Below are 25,816 nucleotides of genomic sequence, written 5' to 3'. Positions count from 1 at the left end.
TACTTTGATGTGCAGCTTGCTCATACTCAATGAATGTAAAACCTCTTTTGTATGGCATGCAATTGAGTTCAGAGCTCTCCTCTATGATTCAGTGAATGCTGTGTTGCTGGTTGCTATGTATCTTTGTAACAAGAGAGACTGATAGAGATAGAGAGATACAGAGAGAAAAGGATGAAAGCCATTCCTCAAGAGGGCTTTGTCTCTTTTTTAACTCCACTGATCATCAAAGATCTTTAGCCCCTCTGTGCTTACTTTTCTGCCAGTTAGTGTGCAAACATGGCAGCACACCAACTCCTCTGGAGCCAGGCAGGGCCACCCACAATCAGCAGGCATTAGACATACCAGAGCACACAGTAGATGCGTGTCTGTGTGGAACTGTAATAACACACATTTTATTTTTTTTATTCATAGCTCTGGGACTGTTCTTCTGTGGTTGAACAACACCACTGATTCCAGAGGGGGTAATACAGAGCTGCAGCTCTTAGAGAAAACCAGCCGTGTATTTGGGCTCCTCCACTCTGCAGTCCATCACTATTTGTGGGCATTAAAACCAAATCAATGTCTCCTGGATGGGAACTAATCCCTGTGGCCCTGTGCTTTGTCTGGGCACCACCACCTTTCATTATTCAACATCAATCTTCCATGGAACGAATGAAAGGACCACAATCTGATTCATGACAGGTACACTCCCTGAGATAACAGCATTAGCTCCTTAAAGACGGAACCCACTGCCGGCCCTGGACATGCTCTCCATCCTTATCCATCCTCCATCTCCACTTGCTGTGACCCCCCTCTTGTGACAAATTGATGCAGCATCTTTTATGAAATGGTACAATTTTCAAAATTATCTCCATAGCCACCCAGATGCCCAGTAGGTGTGGATAACGTTTTAATACAGTTCAAATTCAGCCAAAACGCTTCTCCTGAGCCTGCAGCTCTAATAATGCTTCTGTCCTTTCAGTGGTGGAGAACCCTGAACAGGATTGACCTGTAGATTGGAGCCATCCCTCTCCCAGCCTCTCCTATTAGATCCACACCTCAAGGCCTTTCCTCATCAAAGGAGTGGTGGATTTCATCTGGCATTGGGCTGACACCCCATAGATTAGACCCTCTATCTCTTTCTCTTTCCTGCCTTCACCCTCTGTCTCTCTGTCTCCCTCTTTCTCATTTCTCCTCAGAGCTCCAATTACTCTTTTCAGGCTAAGTGTCAATAAACCCACCCAACACCCACCCACAGGATCTGATAGCAGCTCAGGTTCCTTCAGCCCAATACAGAACATTACACTGTGTAAACCATTCTATTTCAATTTAATGATACATTAACTTAAACAAGAATTTTATTAGGGACTATTAAAATGTTATATGCCTTGACTGAAATTTGGAAACTGGGGGAAGATGTTGAGTTTATGAAATAATAGCTCATATAATACAAATAGCTTTTCCATATCCTCCAAATCCATAAAATAAAAAAAAGAGATTTCCCTTAAGAGCTGTTCTGCCAGCTTCAAGTCTAATAAAATAGTACCACTTTATCAATAAGAAGGTAAGGTGGGTGCAGAGCTGAAATGGATTACTGTGGACAGGCCATCAGGGCTATAGATAAGTCTCCAAGAAGTGTTTAAAAGCCCTGAGAAATGCTTTCTGTCGTTATCTGGGAGCAGGGGTGAGCTGGAGTCTATTGAATGTGATGGTCTCTGGCAGAAAATCAGTGGTCACTGAGCCACTAAAGCAAGCCCCCCGATAATGGAATACAATACAAAACAAAAGCTGCTCCATAAAATCTGAATTGAACCAATTTTGTTCTCCTGTCTCCGGTTTCGCTCCGCCTGTCTACAGGTGTGCATGGAGCTATGGAGCCTGCACAAGCAAGGGAATGAACCATTCAGTTACAATATTGAAATTCACCGCCGCAGCAGTTTAGGCAATAAATGAGCAGGAGCAAACTCTGTGAAGTCCACTCTCAGTGCCAGCATAGTACAAATTGCCAAACAGTATACCTAGGTTGTGTACCATCATCTTGAAACATCATGTTAATAATAAAGTCATCCCCTTGAAGCTCTACAACTGCTCCTCAGTCCTGTTTCACTGTAGTTTAAGTGATTCAGTTGCCTGCCATCAGGGAAATTTGGAGGGAAGGTGAAGTAAAGCACGTTGTATATAAAAACATTATGTTGTAGTTCTGCTGAAAAAACATGAAGCTCCCACGTCATTCAGTCCCAGGTGTGTCACAACTAATGAACACGATTACGTGTCTAACCCTCTGAGACTGCAGCTGAAAATTTATATTTTGCACTTGGCCGACAGTCGATATGAGGAAACGCTCTGGTTTCTCCACGGGAACATCAGGTGAAACCCCATAGAGATTCCAGGTGGAGCGGCAGCACCCGCGGGGCCACGCCAGCTGCCTCTCCAATCTGCATCTTACAGTATGTGCTTCCACCTATCACTTGTTGAAACACCGGATGTCAGGGATGGGTCATAAAAACACATCAGGTTTCCCTGAAAACTCTTACATCTCTCTTCCAACTCTTCCATGCATGTAAAACGCCAAGTATTAAAAATATTGAAAGGTTCAATGAAGCAAAGCACATTACTTGCTGATTAACTGTGTGAAATTCTTCATCAGAAAAAAATAAATACAAAAAGTTTAACACAGGTTTAAAAGACAGCAAAAAGTGTGTATTTTTATCGTTGGCAGCAGCTTAGAAAAAGAATGAGAGCACTGAAGGACACCATGAGTGTATAGGTGCAGTAGGAAATGAAACAACCCAAAAACTGTCTACTCTCAGAGTTTTATCAACAAACAGAGTAAACACATCAAAGATCTGATTGTATAAAACTATTATCCAATACAACGTATATCCCCTATAAACAAAAAAAGAGTCCAGGTAAAGGATTTTCCCGATTTATTTAAATGGTCTTCCATTACTCACCGTCGTCCCATCTACACGTATGTGTGCAACTTTAGAATTGGAAGCCGAAAAAAACACAATACAGTAACATTTTTAACAACAATATTAGAAAAAACACCCGACAGTAGGTTTATTCTTACAGACTGGACCCACACACTGAAAACTGAACTGTCAGTACACAGGGGATTTTCTTGCTATATGATTTCAATTTGTGCTCCCTAACTGAAATTGATAAACTTAATCGTGACATCTGTTCTGACTAATGTTGCTTATAATACTTCAAAAATGTACTAACTGTAATTTTTTTACTTTTCTCTCGCCTCTCCTTCTGTTTTTTACTCTCACATCTGTGCACATTCTCAGTTAGTAAATTTGTGAAAAACATGCCCCACATTTTGCCATTTAATGATATAAAAGCCATAAATCAAGATTTGCTTTGGATATACACATTCAAAAATCCATGGTGTGGATAACTTAATGATAAAAAAAGACATCTTGACTGGACAGTTTTCTTTCGAAGTGTTGGCATTTCTCTCGGTATTGTATTTGCAGTCATATTACATCAGAAAAAGAGACTTGTTCCCTGGCAGAGCGCCATAATCCAAACTAATGAGCTGTGACTTTGGCACTATTTATACACAGTGAAAAAGCCTTGCTAGACGAATCCTGATATGGACCAAACATGTCAGCCTGACTGCTCATCTGTGGCTGCCTCTGACTGCTGCCACCAGAGAGTCAGTAGCATGTTTGACTTCAAAGATTACTTATTAAGTTGAAGAGATTTGTCACTGCGCAAGATGAAGAGAGAAAAGAGACATTTCTTTTTAATGCATATAATCTCTTTATAATCCGGATTGTATCTTTCAATTTGTCAGAAAAATTAATGACAACAAAGACATCTTATGAGACAGCAGAAGAGCAGAATTGAAATATAGCCAAAATGAAGATAAAATTCAAAAGTAAATTTTTTTTTTGGTTATATTGCACTAACACAACAATAAACTTTGGAGGAAATATGAAGAGATGAAGTTAGATAGTTAAAGTGAAAATATCCTGAGATATGTACCCACATTTCCACTGTTAAATTGTCTTTGTAGATTGCTGAACTTAGATCATAAAATCTAAAAATAAATATTGCCTCCATTTACAAGAGATTTTTTGGGAGAAACTCTAAAGGAACAATATACAATCTCCCAGAGCATTGACTCTCACAAACAGAATCCAGCATGAAAATGCAATTGCAAATAAGTATGAAGGCATTTTCAGTGTGCAGCAGACAACAATGAACTAACAATGGATCAACTCCCTGAGAAAATAAAAGACCTTGTTATGAACAGCTCAGGTTGAAGAGAGGAGGCCAAATGCTATCCCTTTGCATTTTATTTCTTATACTCCCAAGGAATACGACGATGGAGATGACCCGCCGGGGCATACTGAATTTAAAGCCTTCGTCTAATGGAAAGCATATTGTAAGCAAAGGCATGTTCCTGTGGCCCTATAATCGCATTTTAATAAGGTGACTCAGCGGGATACGGAGGTGGGAATGAGAGGATGTGAGGTGATGAAGGGGCCATGGTGACTCGTATCTAAACAGAGATGCATAAATGTGTTCTGTATACAGTGGCCCGTCAAACTGCTGCAGATAGAAAAGCTGCATGTCTGTGACTCTTTTTATACCCGGGAATATCCTGCGTCATGACTATTTTACAGCTGTAAAATACAGTCATGACGCACTGATGGTCTAACAGCATGTTTCAGGGTCAAGAAAATTACACAACACAAACAACACAAAATAACACCAAATAACTGGACAGGCTGGTCGTCTGAACGCTAAAAAGTTGAGATGTTTGCTGTCGCTTTAGACTCTTAAAGCAGAAATTTGTCAAGGCTTGCGCTGAAATGCAACTGACATTGGACTGTAGAGTTTTAAATTATTATGGTGTAAAGTATAGAAGAGGACTGATTAAATCACACCTAGGAATGCATTGAAATGGGAGTTAACTGACAAACACTACTGAAGTGCTGAATGTCAAAATGAAAGATGACGACTGAAAGGAGAGCAACAGAAAAAAAGAAAGCTATGAAACACAAACGCAGAGTTCCATCTTAAACCGAGAGCAAAGTGATGGCAAGCGCAACACAAGTCTCTTCTCTAGATGCTGGATGCTATCTGTCCAAAGGCAATGTTGTTTAAATAACAAATGTACTTGCGCCCATATGTGCACCCATGGGTGTGTTGGCCTTATAATAAGGTGTGGTCAGACATATTTTGGCACATTTCTATCGTAAGACAGCTAGAAGTAATTGCAAAGTGACCAACAAATATTGCACTGTATTTTACTTCAATTTTGTCACTAAGACCAACTTTACTCAAAGCCCCTTTATAAAAAAAAAAAATTCTCAACAGGTTTTCTCTGCACACAGGAAACATTAAGCTGTTCCTACATTTCAGCACCAATATTTGTAAATCACTTCACAGTAGGGCTGCACGATTAGTCATTAAAAAAAAATTGCAATCTTAATAAATGCCTCTATGCAATCTCAGTTTAGAATAACAGCATTTTCATTTAGGGCAGCAGCTGCATCAAAACAAGCGCTCCCAGTCTCCCTCAACCAATGACAATGCAGCATTACACCATGTGCAGCAGAAACAAGCAACATCAACTGAAGAAAACACTCAGAAAAATTGTGGTTTAGAGGTTAAATGTTTTTATGTTGAGTGATTTGTTAAGTTTAAAACTGAATGTTGCCTTTCTGTTGTCCAGAGTTGATATGCAGATATTATGATAGGTATCCTGCCGAGTCCTGCCTGCACGCTGCTAATTACATTTCACCTCACAGGAATGTGATGGACCATCCAGACATTGCATCAATGCCTGCTGTTTAAATACGATGTAATTTTCTCTGTCAGGTTCACCGATGATGTTAAATCATCTGAGGTCTGTAATTTTTTTTTAACATTTTGAGTCAATAATGTTTTATTTTACTAAGTTTCATTGATACGATTCTTTTTAAATATACAAGTTTAAAACAAGTTTACAAGTTTGAATAAAAAATACTGAGAGACTCGAGATCTCAATTCTAACCAAAAAAACGTGATTCTCCTTTTTCCAGAATCGTGCAGCTCTACTTCACAGATTAGTTTAGCACACAGACCTCTCCAACATCACAAAACACCTTGATAAGTTTTGCCTCATTCACTTGGCTCAACAATTTTGAATCGGTTTCAAACAGATATCTATGAAATACAACTTCTCTGTATCAGGTCAGAACAACGAGACTCACCAATAATGGATGTGATCTGGGTTTTGACAAAGTGTTACCAGGAGCTTGAGTTCTGTTTGTTGCGTCGAGCTGTTAAGAAGTTATTCTATAAAATACCTGCAGCTTCATACAGCAGCAGGATCCATGTGACCGTCTCCGGGGCAGAGAGATGCCCACATTTACACAAGTGGCATAATAGTTATCAGGCAGGTGCCATAATTATCCTCGACATGGAGAAAGTCCTTTCAAGTTTTTTTTATTTTTTATTATGGAGATTTTTCTGTTTCACAGTCTCACAGCAGGATATTTGGAGAAATGACATTATTGTGCATATGGACATGTTCTCATAACTACGTATGATTGCTACCAAAACAGCAGCAGGTGGTCTGGGAACAATAAGAATGTATTTGATTGTAAAGTAAGTTCTCTCCCACTACTTGGCAAATCTGTTGTTATCCTCCAAGGTGCAAGTACACCTGCCGTTGGTTTACTGCATGTTACTTCCAAAACACATCTATGATTAGGGCACTAAGTGCAACCCAATTTAAACCACGCACTGTAATTTGTGCTCAGATTGCCCACTCATCGTAAGATTGGCAGTTCAGTCTTCGGGTCCACATGCCAAAGTGTCCACGAGCAAGACACTGAACCCCAAGTGCCACAAATTTTATTTTCTTAAGAGTTAAATTTCTTGGTCAGTTTCTGGCAATCAATCAGGTTATTTTTATGAATTTCCATTCCTTCCTCAAATATCTATCTTATCTTAATGAGCTTCTTGACAGTGTGTACAGAGAGAGGCAGGAAGTACAGAACTGTTGCTTCAGGCTCTGATCATATCACTGCATGCTCTGACATCTGAGGAAGGTTTACAGACAAGATACGGATAGAGTGGAGAAGTTCAGAGTTTAATATGACGGTAATATGGTTCACACCTACAGTAAATGTAAATACATGCTGTAAGCAGATGTAAACTAAAATGTAATAAATGTATTCTGAACGATCAAAAAGCTACATAAATGTCAGTGTATAAATCATGCAGGAGCTCGTAGCAGGAGCTCGTAGCTGCTCAGTGCAGATGAACAGCTGAGAGGTTCAGGTTCCTCGCACCATCCCTCAAGGCCATTACCATCCATTTAAGATATAAAATAAAGTCTTATTAACAGTAACCGTGAGACATTTCATGTAATTAAGATAACTATTCAGACGGCCTGTTAATATTTGAGTAGCCCTGTGCGCATACACACTCTCATAATGATTTGCAGTGCACTGTAAACCTTGAGTAACCTTGACATTATATATTTGTTTTTTTTTCTTTTGTCACAAACCTCCATTTTTGAGCAGTTTTACCTCTGAGAGCAGCTCCCCTGGAGATGTAAAGTCACTGTTAATGTTCAGCTTCTCTTTTTTTCAATATTTAGTAACTAAAAGTGCTTCAGGATGAGTCACACAGTGGTGATGCCAACATACTACGACTGTGGCTTCACTGCTGTTCATGCAGCGCACGCTCTGACAGAGAGGCAGTGAGTCAGAGAAGCCAAAGGGTCGTTGGAGAACACATACGAAACAGCAGCACATATATTATAGAAAAGCTTCTTCTTAAGTGAAATATCGCTTAAAGATTATTGAACTGCAGACTGCAGGATGTGAAGAGCTTGTTACATGCAGGCAAAACTAATGTGACAGCAAGGACCTTAAGCACCATTCCCATTAATGCTTAACAACATCTGCGGGTAAGCATATGTCCTTTAACTTCCCAGTTGATCTCAATAATGTATACAGAGCTGCAGAGGCATTTACATAAAACCCATGTAGGATCAGGTAAAATAGCTGGGAGGCAGTCGGAGGCTCTTCCTTGCCTCCCTGCTTATGAATATTAATCACCAGAGCTGATTACCAGAGCTGTGCTCTCCCTAATAAGGATGGCCATTCCTTGTTGGAGGACTGTGGGATCAAAATAGCTCATGCTACAGTCTTTCTGTGACCTTCCTGAATTAACATGCAGAGAGCAGCGGGCAGTGCGCCATGCACACGATCCTTCTTGTGTTTTCAGCCAATGTGAGACTGAGCCGCCCAGCTGGAAAGAGAGAGGGAGCGAGTGCATTATATTCAGAAGAGATCCCTGAGAGGTGAAGGCAAATTCACACCGATGAATATTCAGTGTGCAGTTTATGTGATGATCTTTGGGCAGCACTACTTGGGAGAATCTGCCAGAGTGTTCAAGGGATGCATTCTGTATATATGACTGATGAACTGTTATGAAACAGGAGTCAATTAAGTTGACTGAAAGGCAGGAAGCTAGAGTGGAGGGTAAGTTTCATGGCTCGCAGTTTATGTATACGGTAACAAATTCTCCAACCACAGTTGCTCCCAGGCTAACTGCTCATTTTATTTACCTCTCCAGCATGTTTCATGTCACTGACCTCATATCCCACTTTACAGCACTGCTGAACCAAGGTTCTCCTCCAGGGTTTTTAAAGTGCATCTACAATCACAAGATATTTTTGTATTCCTTGTGATTTAAATTTTTGGAGTATAATAATATTATAATTTGCAATCACATTCAGGGTTTCTATATTTTTACTAGTTTCTACAGAACAAAACAGAATATATCAGACGTGTGGTAAAACGTAAGCCTTGTCAAAAGTGAATTCTTGCAGTGGTAGTGTTGGTATGCAGCAAATAGTCCTGTTCAACAACTGTAATAACCCACACTATGGCAAGAACTTCTCACCTCAGTAATGAGAAACAGCAGTGCATCACTACTTCCTGACAGGAAGGTCAGTCTGGAAGATTACCAGCCTCACAAATCCACTATTAACACCTCAGATTTGAGCCCACATCAATGCTTCTTAGATTCCAAGCAGCAGACACATCTTTACATCAACTGTTAGGAGGACACAGTGTGAATCAGGCCGTCATGGTGGAGCTGCTGCAAAGAAACCACGACTGAGTGAGACCAGGAAGTAGAAGAGAGCAGAACTGCTTAAAACCCAGGAAACAGACATTAGACGAGTGGAAAGCTGGACTTTGGTGCAATAATTCCAAATGTCAGATTTTCGATTGCAGCTGTGTTTGTGAGACACAGAGAAGGTGACTGGCTGATATCTGCTTGTGCAGTTCCCACCATGAAGCATGGTGAAGCAGCTGTGAAGGTGTGGGAGTGCTTTCCTGGTGACACTCGGCAAAACTTCTTCTAAATTCAAGGCAACACTTAACCAGTATGGCTACCAGACAACCTTCTGCAGTGACACACCATCCCATCTGGTTTGTGCTTAGTGGAAAGACCATTTGTTTTTCAGCAGGACATTAATCCAAACACACATCTCCAGGCTCTGGAAGGCTGTTTGACCAAGAAATAGTGATGAGTGACAGAGTGCTGCATCACATGACCTGGCCTCCGCAATCCCCTGATCTAAACCCGACTGAGGAAGTTTGGATGAGTTTAGACGCAGAGTAAAGGAGGACCAGCCAACAACTGCTCAGCATATGTGGGAACTCGTTCAAGGCCAGTGGAAAAACTCCAGGTGACGACCTCGTGAAGCTGGCTGAGAGAATGACGAGCTGGTATCAAAAGATGGTTACTTTGAAGAATCTAAACTTTAAAACACAAATCGCTCCGAGAACACTTTTTTATGCTATATGTGTCATTTCATTCTGCTGAGTAGAAAACTGTATGCATGTCAAACTATCTGATGTTTCACTACAGTTCATTAAAGGCCATCTACAGTTCAAAGATCATGTGGGATAAGTCAAATAACAAGTAAAAACAACATTATATTACATATTATATGACATTCAATTACATTTATATATTCCCATTGAGGAGGCGGAGTGATATTTCTAGTGATGAGCAGGATGTGTTATCATGGTGATTTGAGCATGTTCCAAATGTTCTGTTGACCAATCAGATCGCTGGATCGGAATTACTTGTTGTATAATATAGAATAGAATAGCATAGAATAGTATAGCATAGTATAGTAGTATTAGCATTTATTAATCTGAGTGAATGCGTGTGCACCACAGTACACGTGTAATATATTTCTGAATGAAGTATTGTAGACAGTGTCAGTAATTAAAAAAGCTGAACAAACAAACAGCTGTGATGGGATCATAAATATTTTCAGGTCCATTTTAGCATGCTAATTTCCGTTGGGATCACATTTCAATTTTATCGCTCCATCCCCCCCTCCCCCACCCCACCCCACCCCCCCCAGCAGCAGGATGTTGTGTCATTTGTACTGGAGTGTTTCTTTACCTGTGGCAATCTGTTTCACGGTGCTGAGATTACAGGCTGCCTAATTAAAGCTGTTGTTATATTTATAGAATTAGCGGGGTATTAATTGGAGCAGAACAAGCCGAAAGAATGTGTGGCGGGCAAACACACATGGGAGAGTAAATATCTTTTATCAGACTGTGCTTTTATCAGTGGACTCAGAAGTGCCAACTGCATTCACGAGTCATGTTAATCCATTGCACCCCAAAGTCTCTCATGGGACAACTAAACAAACACGGTAAAGTAGTAGCAGTGTTTCATTTTAGGGGACACCTCCATCCACGCATGCCTTTGAATATTAAATATAGCATAATGGCTCTGAAAAACCGGCTTAATCAAAAAGCTCATCAAATGTGGCCAATACCTGGAAAAATAGGTTTCCTTTGTTGTTTTAGTATCGCGATATCTCGCCTCTCACTTGTCCCTGGGCAGCCAAAAAATAGAACCAACTTCTAAATTCAGTTCTGCCCTGTAAAATAAGTGTCCTGAACTGAAGCACATGTAAATACATAGTGTCATATGTATAAAGAATCTGTGGTGTCCCTTATAAGGATCCCCAATAGGGACAAATTATTTTAGTTTCTTATAAAGTAGGTCAGTGTAGTATCACTTTAAATCATTGTGAATAATTGTAATATTATTATTAGTCATGATTAATGAATTAAATATTATGTGATACATTTTAAATTGATTCTGTGTCCTTCCAGTGGCGCTCTCAGCACTTTATAAAATAAACAGATTAGGAGAAATGAGAGTAATATTTATTAAACCTTCAGTAACATTTTAGCTACGCATTTGCTGAAATAGCTGGATCGAACTAAAATATGCTAGATTTGATATCTTCTCCTACTTGAACTTTAGATCTTCAGGGTGAAGTTGTAGATAACGTCAAGGCTCAACGTTGCATCACTACATTCAGCCACATTACAACTCTGCTTAATTCTCAGCAAGCTGCATCATTAAATCTCTGACAAACTGCAGCTCATACATAATATTTACAGTCACTTTTTCCTGCCAACATGACTCTGTGCCACCGTGCACATCTGTCTGTTTCTCCTCTGCAGCTGCACCCCACTGCATTCGACAACACTGGAGGTGTTTTTGTCTCTCTCAGTTAGACTCAGTAATTAAATCACTTACAACTGCTGCTGGAACAATGGCAACTTGGCATGTTAAATTAACCCATGCAGCAAACTCTTGTCTGGTTGTCTGTTTACAGTGGGCTTGTAGACATATATCCTTTGTTGTACTTAAAAGGTAGCTGTATTTATCAAATATATCGATATTACTATAATTAAGCCACTTCCTGTTACTTTTATTTGTGTTACTATTGTACAATTTGAGCCCCACAGTTTTTTACCAGTCAAATAGTCTTTTTGCCGGTTCAAAAGTCCAACTTTAGTTCTCTACATTTAAACAACAGTCCAATGTTCAAACAAAAAGTCCTCCTCGGGATGTGGGTAGAGATCAGCTCTGTAGAGCAGGCTTTTCACCAAGTTCTGGCAAGCTGTCTGCACACTAGTTCTGTTCTGGCAAGTTAGCATGGTGGCTGTTTCACAGAGTAATAAATGAATGGTTTGAATTTCCAGCATAGTTTTAGTGTAAAAGGTGTGACTAAGACGGTGTGTGGAGACTGGATGGCTGCGTGTGTGAACATTGTGTTACATTCATGTTATCTCACAACAAGGAAAACATTACATTTAATGCTCTGCCATCTTTCCAGTTTAAACAAAGAGAACATTATAGATTTCAGCTTTGACACTAAGGTTTGTGCTCCATTAATGAACAGCAGGTCAGAGGTAATCAGCTTAACACTCACAGTGTAGCCAATAAATCCAGATTGAATTGTGTTTTCCAAAAAGGCAGTCAAGTGAAAAAACAGCCGTGCTCTTAGGATGCAGCGGCTGCATCGATTTTGCACTGGGGGTCACTTCTGTCCTGCTATCAGCCAAAGCATGCCAGACGATCTTAAGCAGACAATGGACCAATACCGGGCCTGATTTTTACTGACAACAGCCGCTATTGAGTTTCTTATCTATATCTGTATCAAGCAAAATCGTTGCCCTGCCTCAGTCAAGCACCCCCGCTTTATTAATACCTGCTTTGGTTCGGCACTCCCATCGATAGAGAGGACGGACGCACTTATTACATGTGTTATCTGCTCTCCATCCTCTGAATCAGACACCACTGGGGGAGAGTGAGGAGGAGGAGGAGAGGAGTTTATTGGCTTTAGCAAGGTCAGAGTGGGAGAGAGGTGAGAAAAAGTGCTGACCCAGCATAATGGGCTTTTATTTTGTTGGGTCAGGCAGTACAGGCGATTAAGCTGTCAGCCAAGAAGGACACTATTGATTTGGTCATGTAGTGTGTGTGTGTGTGTGGGGCACAACACCCCCTGTTGTTTTAATTTATTAGCTCCGAGCAATTTGATTTGATAGTGAAGAGGTTTAGCTGTTGGAAGTCTACACAGAGCAGTGATCACTCCAGTGTATACAAAGAGGATCTCATTATGGTCCTCGGAGTTCTTCTGTCCTCCTGTACCAGCTTCCCTTCAGACTCATTGCTCTGACAGCTTTTGGGCAGAGTCAACGTTTTATTGGCATGCTATATGAACTGTTTCCTTGCAGGTAATTTGATATGACACCAGTTGAATATAATTTATCATTTTGACTGCCACAATGGGGCTGTCTGGGCAAGATCTCAATTCATATTGACAGACAGGGAAATTTAGAGAAATTGAGGCAAGCAACGGGAGTCAGGAGCGGTCTGTAAAACTGTAATTGGGTGGGCTGTTCCGACAGCGAGAGAGGGAATTACAGGTTCATTGACTCTAACAACCCTCAACCCAGACACTTGAAGGAAATACACAGTGGTTTCATACAGCATTGGTGAGCAGAGCTGCTCCTGTGCATTCATAGGAACTAAAGCTTCTAATGAAGAATCTATGGATTTCCACTTTAAATTATTGATACAGTACAAGGATTCCTCTGTTTTGACTGGGTTAATGGACCAGTGGGCTCCGCTGGCCTGGAGCCTCTGTGTTGGTGTGTCTAATGTTATCTGTTAAATAATCCTTGCTCCTGATTTGTTCACTTGGCTGTGGTACATCTTTTCAGAGATGACATATGGGCAGTGATAATGTGCAGACAGACCGTGTTTTCATTGTGGTCATTAAGGCAGTAAATCCTCTCCAGCCACTCGTCCTTTCATCACTGGGAGAGCGGCAATTAATCTATGTAATTCCACGAGCATGATCACATATGAATATGCCATTTAATGTCAGTTTATTGCCTTTTTATGATGCCATTGGAATTATACTTTTAGAGTTGGGAGGGGGCATATTTTAACAGGACAGAGCCAAGTCCAATCTTCAGAGGTTTTCAGCAGGTTAACCATCAGAAATGAGTTTTTGCTCTAAATCTGCCCTGGATATAATTCTTTAAACCTTCATGAACTTCAAAGATTCTCCACCACCATAAAGGAGATGTTCAGATTGCATACCTTACTTAAAATGGAAATGTCTGTTAAGCTTAGTCCTTTGCTTCTTCCTTTCATTAAAAAAAAAAGATTAAAAAAAAAGATAGTGGATGTGACCAATTTGCTCCAACTTGGCTCTCAGTTGTTCATTTAGTGAGCTCAGGATTTTTTTCACAAAGAGATGCACTGTTGGCTTTGTCCTGACAGACTAGGAGGAGTGTAGCCACCAAAAGGCCACAGTTCCAATTACACGCAGTCTCTGCTCCTTAAATGTCAAGCTACTTTGCATTACCCAAAGTGCAATGGCATTCAGCGGGTATTAGCTCCACTCCAGCCACATCTGTCACGTCGTTTCATGTGACTCCTCCAGCTTTTCCTTCTATCTATAACCTGTCCGTGCTGAATTTTCCACTTTACATCTCAATGAGGTTTGGGCCCCTATCAAAACAGTCGACCCCAGAGTCAAATTACATAACAATTAGGTGCTTTGCATTGCTTTCATGAGGACAAATGGCGAGAGAATGTTCTTTAGGCAGCTTTTGTTATTGCTTCTGAGTGAAGATTCATGATCCTTCTTTCAATGCTGGCGGTTCATTGGCAGAGCTGCCACCCAGGGCCCCTCAACTTTTCCCATTAGAGACTCCACAGGCTTCACAATTTAGCCACTTTGTCAATCATTTAGAGGGGAGATGTTGTGCTTCCCCTCTCTAATTAAATCTTGATTAGAAAGTTGCTCTACTGATGGCGGAGAAGAAGGTGTGAGGTATTGGACAGAAAGGAGGTTGTAGTTGTGCTGGAATGTGTACGTGGTGTTTTCATGATAGGCATCGGTCATAAAAACATAGCAACTCTGACAGCTCTACTGTCAGCCAGATCATTCAGAAAAAGCCCATGTCTTCTTAATTAAGGCAATAATATTTGTATGAGAGTGTGATTGTAGTGCTGTTTTGCACCAGACATGTTCCAATCAAACACATGCAAACACACACACCTCTCAGTTATGGTATGATATCAGATGCTACATAGATCAGATAAGATCACACATGGCTCACCAAACATGCCTTGAGTGAATGTATCTGTGACCATCAAGGTTCGGCTGAAACCCGTCATTGTAAAATATTATTCACAACCCCCCAAAATTTGGAGCAATATTAGTTTAAAAAATAATATCAGGGGAGTCACTTATTGGCTATTAAGGTTGAGACAATGGGTGCGGTCGAATAGTCAAAAAAATTACCTCCTAAATCCTTTCCTAAGCTCTGTTCCTTGACCCCAGTGGAAAACGTCAAGAAGGACTTAGGAAAGGACATACACAGTGTTCAGAGAATCCGACTGCACTTACACTAGGCTACGTAACTATTCGACAACGGATGTTAATGATGTGGATCTGCCTGGTGAAACTACAATGTTATGAAGATGAACTACAAAAAGCACATCTCAGACACTTTGTCCCGTGTGTATCACCGTGTTGTTTCATGCAGGCTGTATAAACCTGGACTTCTTCACTCATTAAGTCCCAAAGCACAATTAGCCTGAAATAAATTTGTAAACTTAATCAGCTCCGATCTGCTGTGTCGCTGATGATTTTCTTTTTTTATTATTAATCTCATTCATTTGTGATACCCTAAATGATGACAGTTCTGTTAATGTGAAATTTGTAGCTACAGCAACTCAAAGTAGGCTACAATAACATGTTTTTATTGTTACTGGGCTACTTATTTCCACATTTTGGTTGTTAGTTTACGCTACGGATCAGAGAGGTCATGTTAGTTATGGGAGCTCATCTATACGCACAATAATACACTGCAGTTAAAACTGCAAGCAGTGATATACGTGCCCTCGCACAGTACACGCCGGCTCCCCCGAAGCCGGCTCCCCAAAGCCGGCTCCCCGACGTGCAGCGTGCGAGGGACCGTACATCCCCGCTTAAAGTTGCTATTTTTGACTCATTTTCTGTCTCCAGCAGGGGGTGCTATGACTATGACGGAATATTACTATCAGGTGTCTTCAGGGCGGGACTGCTATCTATGTTTGAGGAAGATCGGAATATGTACATAAAAGTTAGTCAGTTGTAGGTTCATGGCGAGACGCTCAAAATGGCCACCACAACACGGTCACACCAATCGACGAAAACAAATTCATGATTCCGAGAGACTTTTTGGTACATCTCGGTGTGATACACGTGTCCAACAAATTTGGTGCATGTAGGTGAAACTAGGTGCCGAGGCTGCAGTTTAGGGGGTGCTGGTGAGCCGTTTGGCCACACCCACTCGCAAAACACATATCAGATGTATCGTCTCACCACGCCGGATGTATGTGACACGTTTCGTGAGGTTTCAAGCATCCTTTGACCTTAAACATCAACTTCCTGTGTCACGACGAGACATCAAACTTTGCCGCATCGTCACAGCGACCCATTGACAAAGTCGAACGAATTCCTCAATATATCATCAACCATATATTTAAGCTATTCTGATCCTAACTTTAGGTTCATGTGATCAACCAGCTCGACGTAGCATGTGAAAGTATGAAAAGTGTCATTTCCAGTTGCCACGAGGGGGCGCTATGACTATGAGCGAATATTACCACACAGGGGTCTTCAGGGTGGGGCTGTTATCATACCTGTGATGTTTGGAGAAGGTCGGTCCATGTACATAAGATTTAAAGCAACTTGTAGTTTCATGGCAAGATCCTCAAAATGGCCACCACATGACGGGCACACGCATCGACGAAAACAAATTCTTTTGATAACTTTTCATCCCAAACATGTTAACTGTGCACAGAAAAAATTTCAAGTCGGTCCGACAAAATCCGACAAAAAAGTTTGTTAAAGTACAACGTGTGCGAATCGTCCAAAATGGCAACTAAATTCAAAATGGTGGACTTCCTGTTGAGTTGATGTAATGGTGCAATGTAACTTTTTTGTACGTCTATGTAAGATACACATGCATGTAGGTAAATGTGGCCGCCGGGGCATCTTTTTAGGGGGCGCTAGTGAGCCATTTGGCCACGCCCACTCGCAACTCCACTAGAATACTAAATTGTTCGCCGGGAGAGATGTGTGTACCAACTTTCATGAGTTTTTGAATATGATAAAGCCTCCAAAAATGCATTTAAACTTTCAGGAAAAAAATAATAATAACTTTACGAAAAACCATAGGGCTTTCGCGCCATCGGTGCTCGGGCCCTAAATATTTCGCTGTGAGAAATGGAAATCTCTCCATAATAAAACACCAGACATGAAATCCTGCTGCTGAAGCTATGAAGTTATAGGTCAGCCTATTTAATAAACTCAGAGGAACGACTCATACAAATAGTTGCAATCAACAAACTGACCTTTTTATGGACCAGTTTTATAGACATTTGTGTTTGAAAAAATGGGAAATTGTAGAGCAAGCAAGCGGTAAGAGAGCAACGTGACAGAGGCTAAACTCAATATACATGAAAGGTGTTCAGTGATTTCTGGATTATTTGTTTGGCTGACCGAATAGACCTTTTGACATGTGCAAACTGTATGTTTACACATCAGTCCACCTTTTAATTGATATTTCATTTGAGGAGAGTATTCACATAAATGAGTTAATAAAAACACACCTATCTATCCAAACAGTAAAAACAGTAATGTTTCCGTACAGTTTTACGCTAGGAGATAAAATATTACATCATAAAAGTGTTCATCCTTGTTGTTCAGTTTCAGTATGTTGTCAATGTTTAGTTGTCTTTCTGTGTTTTCCTTTAAGGTTTTCCTGCTCATTTCTGTTGTTCTAACGTCCTCAAGTCCTCCCGCTGTATTGACTGTCTTCCCCTGACCTGATTGTCTTCACCTGTGTTCAGTTATCTCCCCGCCCTCTCGTTTTGATAAAGTCTGTGTGCTCCATGTTTCCTGTCAGATTATCGTCACTGTTACTTCCAAAATGGTTGTCTGCGCTTTCTTGCAAAAAAAAAAAAAAACATTACTTGATGTAATGTTTTTTTTTAAGTTTGCCCTGTTATTCACTTTTTTGAATTTGTTTTCCTTTCAATGTTCTTTTTTTTAATCACATTTATGAGCTTCTGGAAAACCCTTGTACCAACTTCTGCCTGTTAAATTGAGGGAACCAGTAAAGGTGTGTAACTTTACCTATTGTTGTGTTGAGCATTTGAGTCCTAATCCCGGAACCTATGACAAAAAGTCACAGGCTGTACTACTGTGTGAAGAGTGGGACTGAGACCTCACCTCCAAGTGACCAGGCTTTCACTATTTTTTTTTATATTTCAGTATATTCTAAAACAACCCACCCTTCACTCTCACCATGATGCGGAACGAAGAAGACACCTGAGCTCGCTAAATCTGTCCTCTGCTGTGAAGAAAGACTACTTTTCTCATTGTCATTCCTGCAACACGCTGCACTCAGTTTCAATGATCTCCAAACACCAAGCTCTCCAAAATACACAGCAGGGTGGAGTCATGCTGAGAGAGAGAGTTTCCTCCTCTGCTGGACTGTCCTAGAGGGAAGCATTCAAAAACATTATGTAAAAACAAAGCTATGTTGAGATCACATCCATTTGCTGCCGATCTACATTTTACAGTTGATCAGAGTTCAGTAAGGATTCCCTGAGGAGTGTCGTCATCCCCGCCTGCAGCTCACCTCTTCAAACACTCTTTTCATCCAACACAAGACAGCCTGATGTGATGCCTCAATTTGTCCTTAATCAAGCATCTGTTCCAACACTCAGATGTCCTGCAGTCCTGCTTTGCGGAGAGCTCCAGCTTTCACACGGTTTGATTTCACCACATCCAGCCCTGTCTCACAGAAATTACATTCATATACTACTCATTTACAATTGGCAATTACTATTTGTGAGGAATATATATTTTTTTATCAACATAATGTGGAAATGTTTTTAATCATGATAAATGGCCAAAAATCTACACACACAATAGAACTGAAATTTGCTCACTTCCACCACATTGCCTTTGTTTCTTGGACAATATAATAATATAAGCTCTTACAATATAATATTTACTTGTAGCAGCAAAGTAGTATTTGTAGTAGCACTTTATTGTTGTATTTAGGCAAAAGCAGCCCTTTGTCAAAATTAGGGAGAGACATTGTTCTTCATTAAATGTTGGCACAAAGAAGACAAAGTTTCAAATTTATGAAAATGTATGTTTACTTTTTTTTTAATATTTTAATGAAGCCACAATCTTCCCCAAACCATAACAAAGTGGTTTTACTGCCTCTCATTATTAAAAACAGATAAGTAGTATTTGATGTTATAGTTCAGCCGTTCACTTTTGAACAGGCAAAGATTTACATGCACAGTCTGGCAATTCATGCACAATCAACCAATGATGAAATAAAAGTTGTGAAAATCCATTAAGTTCTACCATTAAATGCACACGTTAGCATGTGCTATCATATGGGCCAGGGTTAACTGAGAGTCAGTGGACCGTGTGGCCGAGCCATTACCATTTTGCACTCACTAATGTCATTTTCTACAAGGTTAGGTTTCATGCAATCACTGCCCCGGGACAGCAGCGCGCTCCGAGAGACAGAGCACGCTGAGTTGAGGCGCACTGGGCCGCTTGTTCGACTTAATGAGACTGATCTGAACAGATGGAGGAGAGACTCTCAGGTTGCTCTGACACCGAGTCTCTGAGCCTGCTTTAGTCGGCCACTCATCCGTTTCACTCTCGGCAGATTCCACTCAAAAATTACGTTTTTTTTTTTGTACATTTTGTGTACGTGGAAAAAGAAAACAGAGCTGTCAACATCCTCGTGACCTGCTGTTATCGTGAGTGAGTGTTTTTTGTATGTATTGTTTTGTGAAATTATTGTGCTAACTTTTGGATTTACTTCTTTGACGTCACCACTGTGTCGTGATGTTTCTTCCTTGTAACTGTAACATCTCCTATTAAACAGCATTACTTAGTTTTTTTCTTTGACAACAAAAACTCTTCCTTGCATGCATAAGTTTCATTGAAGTGCACGAATTTACCTCCATCCATGTTTTTTTTTTAATTCTGCTTGGTGAGCAATTGTTTTTATGAGAGCTTTTTTCACTGCTTTCACTACTTATCATTTCATCCACGTACAACCTCACTTATGAAAAGCGAAGCCCACCCAGCAGCACTTCCCTGTCCTCTACACATTTTAATCTCTTAATGATTGCTATCAATGTGGAAGCACAGTTTATACTAAAATAGAGTCTGTGCACTCAGAAAACTGTTGTAAATGTTGGTGTTTCAAACAGTAGCTCCTTTTCTTGGATAAAAGCCAAGTTGGTGACACTAACTGACTGCAGATATAAAAAAAAAAGTTCAGCAGAATACATTTGCAATGTCCACATCACATTTTGATATTCCAAAAATAAAAATGTATTTTTTTTTGACATGATGAATTTATGTATTTTAAGCAGCCATAGAGATCCACTTTACCTGCTTTTAGTGAAGACGTGACAGCGACAGTATCGTCTTCTTCTTGAGTTATTCGTTGTCCTGCCTGCCAGCACACTTTCTTCTAATTGTCAGGAGATACACAGACGACAAACAGTGTTGCTGTCATTGAATCAAACTCCTTCCTGCTCTTTGTCATGTTCTCGGTGGAAGGCGTCTGTCTTTGTGCTGTCTGAAGACTCTTCTCCTCTTTCTATTATCTCTTCTCCTGTAGTTGCTTTTTTGGTTTGCTTTCTTTCACACCTTGATTTTACAGTAACCCTTCCTACATTTTTCCAAATAAACATTGTACATCTATATTTTGTTAACTTTATATTTTGTAAATGCTGGTAAAATGCTGATGATGTCTGATTTCATTTGTTTTCATTGTTCAATTAAATTCCAATTCCCTCATTAATCCTGTTGGTCTTTTTAGACATCATTGATATTTTTGCAAAATCTTTTCTTTCAGCGGGTTTGTTAAAGGTACTCTAAGTATGAAAACATATTTTTAATCAGGAGTATTTTTTAGGCCTTTTAGAGTTTAAACTGTCTCTCATCTGGAGGAGAGGACCCCGAGCTTCTGCTATCTGCTAGTTTACTACTCTCTGCTCATCCCATTTGTTATCATGACCAGGCTGTTGTCTGGTTCCATATGTTCTAGATGTGAATCACCTTTCACAATGGCTGTAGCAGATTCGAGGGCTCTTCTTCCTCCCTGTCTATTTGTATCAATAAGGGTGCAGCAAATCTGCTTGGATATCGTTGCCATAAGTGTCAGCCCTTAACGTCCCAATGGGGTCAATTTCTCTCCATTTGCTGTCTTTACAAACTGTCAGATGGCCTCTCCCTAAGTTGTCAGCTCTTCTTAAAAAACAACAACAATTGAGGATGAGACATTTACCAGTAATGTACTACTGATGTGTACTACTGTGATGTTACTGATGTAACTCTCCCTTGAGCTATTGCATAAGATATAGAAAAACATAAAAAAATAAAAATAAAAAAAATAAAAAATAAAAAAAAATGGAAGATGGTATGCTAGCGTGTTACTGCTGTGCAATCAGCAGGACTGTCAAAGCACCAAATGCTTGAGTTAACACTGTAAAAGCTTTCAGGGGATGTATCAGTGTAATTCTGTCATATCTGCTGTCAAACACACCAACAAACACTCCAACACATGCTGAGAAAATCCCCAGGCATTCAGTGCTAATGGAAAGTAGCTCACAGACTCTGCAGATACAAAATAATCCTTCAGTGAAACACTTCACAGCTATTTCTGATCCCACCAATATCAGTGAACCTTGAACACTGGACATTGACAACTGTATTAAACTGAGAACTATTTCCTTTACGTACAGCACACACATTGAACACCTTAGCTCACAAACCCCCACAGTCTCAAATGTTAACAGCGACTGTTTATACTCTGAACTACTGAGATTTCCTACCATCATAGGCCCCTGGGAGGATTGGATTCTCCCTCAGCCAGCTGGAGAGAGACACAGGGAAAGAGAGGGTGAGAAAGCAGAATAGAAAGTGCACAACGAAACTGAAAGCCCTTCCCTCAGGGGAGAGACTCTCTGGTGCCTTTAGCCACTTCTTATCTGATGAGCCTTTGGAGGATAAAAGCGAGGCTCTCTTTCCACAAAGCCTGGCAGAGGGAGACATCCTCTCGGCTCGGTGGTCAGAGTGGACCCCCGTGTGACAGGCGGACGGGTGCTGACAGGCATTACTGTCAAAATGAGGCAAGAACAAGGTGGGATGGCTCTCTTCACTGGAGCTGATGGCAGGCCTTAAAGTCTGCAAATAATCACGCTACCAAACGCGTGTGGGATACAGTTGCACACTGCCCATAATTGAGTTGAAAGCATTACTGAATATTTCATTTGTGCTGTGGGAATTGGTTTCTTGAAAGCTCAGCAAAAGCTAAGTGGAAATGGGATATTTTTTATTACAGCTAATGATACTTGCTTCACACCCTTCATCTGGACATATTTTGGAAATATATTTAGTTTGAAACCAAGAAAACACTCATTAGGCTTAATTTGTGTAATTCTGTAAACAAACTTTGTGTTAAGTTGATTTCAAAAGGCTAATTTATGAATCAAATCCTATTTTGCACGCAAGCACTCTAGAGTCAGCCAATTACCATCAACTTTGTTCTTGGGTCAGAGCTCCACCAGGGGCAACAGGACCGCTCATTAACTAGCACAGTTAAAGGGAGCTCGAGGACCCGGCAGTGAGCTCAGGGCCAGCCATCTGTAAGCACAAGTTCAATAAGCCCACAGCCTCCCCTGCATACCGAGCACACACTGCAGAACCAGAGGGAGTGAGTGCTACTCCATGCTAATCAGAAACATTTCACCAGACACCAAGATGAGAAGATGTCTGGTCTCACTCTGAAAGCTCTGCTCCTTATTCTACACTCCCTTGCTCACACTCCTTCTCCCTCCCTTCCTCTTTCCCAATGGGTTCGCTCCAGTGGGACCAAAGGATCTAGCCAGAGAAGAGAGCTAACTGGCTCTGCTATTACGCCTGCTGTCGCACAGGAGCTTGTGGGCTCCTTAGCCCAGCTGGAGCGCTCTGATCCCCTGGCTTTCAAGTGACGGATCCCTACCAGTGGTCCTGAGGGGGCTTCAGTCAAAGACGAGAACTCAATGATGACGTCTCCCAGTCTCGCAATGTTGCAAATGGTGTTTTATTTTGCTTTGAATAAAAGGAGAATCAATGCTAGTGGTGGCGTCTAGTCAGTGATTCTTATTAGAAGGAATCACACAATCTGTTAAGAGATGAAATTATAATTGAGACAGTAAATAAGGTCGTCCCATCATAAAATCCAACAGGTAAATTATAAGCAGTTTTTACTGGCTCACAGATTCATTTCACAGCACAGTACCTCAATTAAACCGAAACAAAATCTCTACAGCAGATTGATAATGCCATGTAACAGTACTAATGGTAAAATGTCGTGGAGACCATTTCTTAAAACCACAATTGACATGATCTATTAACAGAAATATTAAATCATAATGTTGTTCATTAAATTTACATACATTTACAGAGTTTTGCAAGACTGTTTTGTTAGCTGGACATTGAACAGGTGTTTTTGGGGAAAAATATAATTGATATGATTAGTCATCAAGAGGATTTGATTTGGTACCTATCTAATGAAATCGCAATGAAGTCAAATTTGAACTAAAAACTTATCATTTACTTTTGAGGTTGTGATTTTCAAATGTTGTGAACAACTTCAGTGGTCAATTTTTTTTTATTTTTTATTTTTTATTTTTTATTTTTTTCAAACTTAGATGTTTTCATTGGTCCGTGACAACTCTTTATATGTCTCTCCTATAGCTAACAGAACACAGTGCATTAATTCAATAACTCTAATGGGGTGATTAATATCTTCTCTTCATGGTGAGTTTTCATTATTTTCAATTCATATTTTCCTTTAATCAAGCTCACTAAGGATGCAGGAAAAATAAAAGGATTATTGCACTGTTGTGGGTTATTAGTGGTATTCAAACATTCAAAAGGAAAAGATTAGGTCTAATTTCCCTATGAAAAAAAATCTCCAAATAAAAAAAGGCAAATGATGTGCAATGCGTTGTTTCTGTATTTGTTATATCATTCAAAGATTCCTGCAGTCATACTCTACAACTTATTTGAAGCAATTATGTGATGCTATCAGTATTATATTATACAGTAGAACAATTCTGACAACAATGTCGGTCTACGAGTCAAAATCTTGACTCTTTCATTTGACTATGGTGTTATCTCAAGGACATGGAGGTCATCCACCGGCCTATATCATCCGTCTTCATGCAGAAGCTGTGATCTGACGAGCCTGATTTCAGTCTGCCAACAATCTGGAATATGTGAATACAGAGTTGATGTTTGATGCCTGAATGTGGCTCACAGATGAAGACGAGGCATAATTTCCAAACAAGCTATCTCCAGCAATTGTGGGGAATATACAACGGGATGGATACATGTAAACCCAGCAATCCAACTGATATGCGGCAATTATTCACTTCACGCAAACTAATCAAACACCAGTGTTCTCATTTCACCACTGCATATCGTAAAACAACTTGATCTGCCATCCAAAGAAAACTGAGTTCAGCCAAAGTAGCACAGGAGTCAAAATGATCACAGCGCAAAATATCAGCAATCAAAACAAGCAATCAACAGAGCCAGCCAGCACAGGGCCGGCTAAGGTCACCAAATAAATAAATATATAGCCTATATATATATATATGCACACACACACACACACACACACACACACACACACACACACACACACACACACACACACACACGCACACACACACAAAGAGTACAGTGTATATAACACACAGTTAAACACGACTGAAGAAGACCAACACATGGACACATGCATGAAGCTGACAACAGCATGACAACGGGGTGCCCCGGGAAACAAATAGTTAGGGTGCATGTTAGATTACTGCAACCTCCAGGGTTGTATTCCAAAGTTATCAGACTGATCTTTTGCTCTTTTTATTTCTTGTCTGTGTGGCCAGGCAGATACCACTCGAGCAGTAGGACCCAGGGAGGAAGGGAGGAGAGGCTATAAAGGGAGACAGGAATCTCACCTTGGCCTCTTTCTTGCACACCTGAGCTCAAGCTGAGGCCCGCCTTCGTGGTGATTTTGGTAGGTTCCCTTTGTTTTAAATTGTTTGTGAAAAACATGGTTTTACTAGATGCACTGTGCCTTTTAGACAAAATAAAAGATGTATTAATCAATTGTCTTTTTAACATATTAACTTGGCCTCTTTTTTATAAATAGTCTCCAGGCACCTGCATGCTCCCAACTGAGGGGAAAGGCTTTGTTTCAGGCCTGGAAGGTATTTGCTTTTGTTTGTAAAATGTGGTTGTAAAGTTTCTTTTGTATATTAATTTGTTTGTTTGTTTCCTTAGTTCTTTTACCAGACACTTCTGAGAAGCCAGCCACTGTTCTTTTTTCCACCATTTGTTAGGTTTTAGTTGGTTTTAAATACAAAATTGTTTAGGCTGTTTGTTGTTTCATTTTTGCCAGGGAGAACAAAATGGTGGCAGTCTTCATGCATGTTTTGTTTGAGTTCTTTTAAGTTTCAGCATATTGTAGTGCTGTGAAATAGTTTGTTTTAGCTCCAATTAGTTCCAGTCTCGGTTCAAGTTTATTCTGGCCCCTCGATATTATCACCTGGTCACATCTGCTTCTAAACTTTTAACTTTGCAAAGTCAATCGGGTCTGGGTGAAGACCTGAACTCAGGTTGAAGTTGGGTGGAGTTGGGTGGAGCTACAAGAGATTTACTGTACGTGAGGTCATGGACTCTGCAAACTATCAAAAAGTGTTAAAATGAAAAGAAACTGAAAAAGATCAGTGTCTGCTCACTTAAAAGTCTTTTCCATACAACATTTTGAAAAGCACAGATGCAAATAGCAGATTTAATCTGACGTGAATC

This window comes from Embiotoca jacksoni, unplaced genomic scaffold, assembly GCF_022577435.1.
Source record: "Embiotoca jacksoni isolate LCO1_2020_lvr unplaced genomic scaffold, fEmbJac1.0.p SCAF_13, whole genome shotgun sequence".
NCBI classification, from domain to species: domain Eukaryota; kingdom Metazoa; phylum Chordata; class Actinopteri; family Embiotocidae; genus Embiotoca; species Embiotoca jacksoni.
This window is presented reverse-complemented; position numbering follows the sequence as displayed.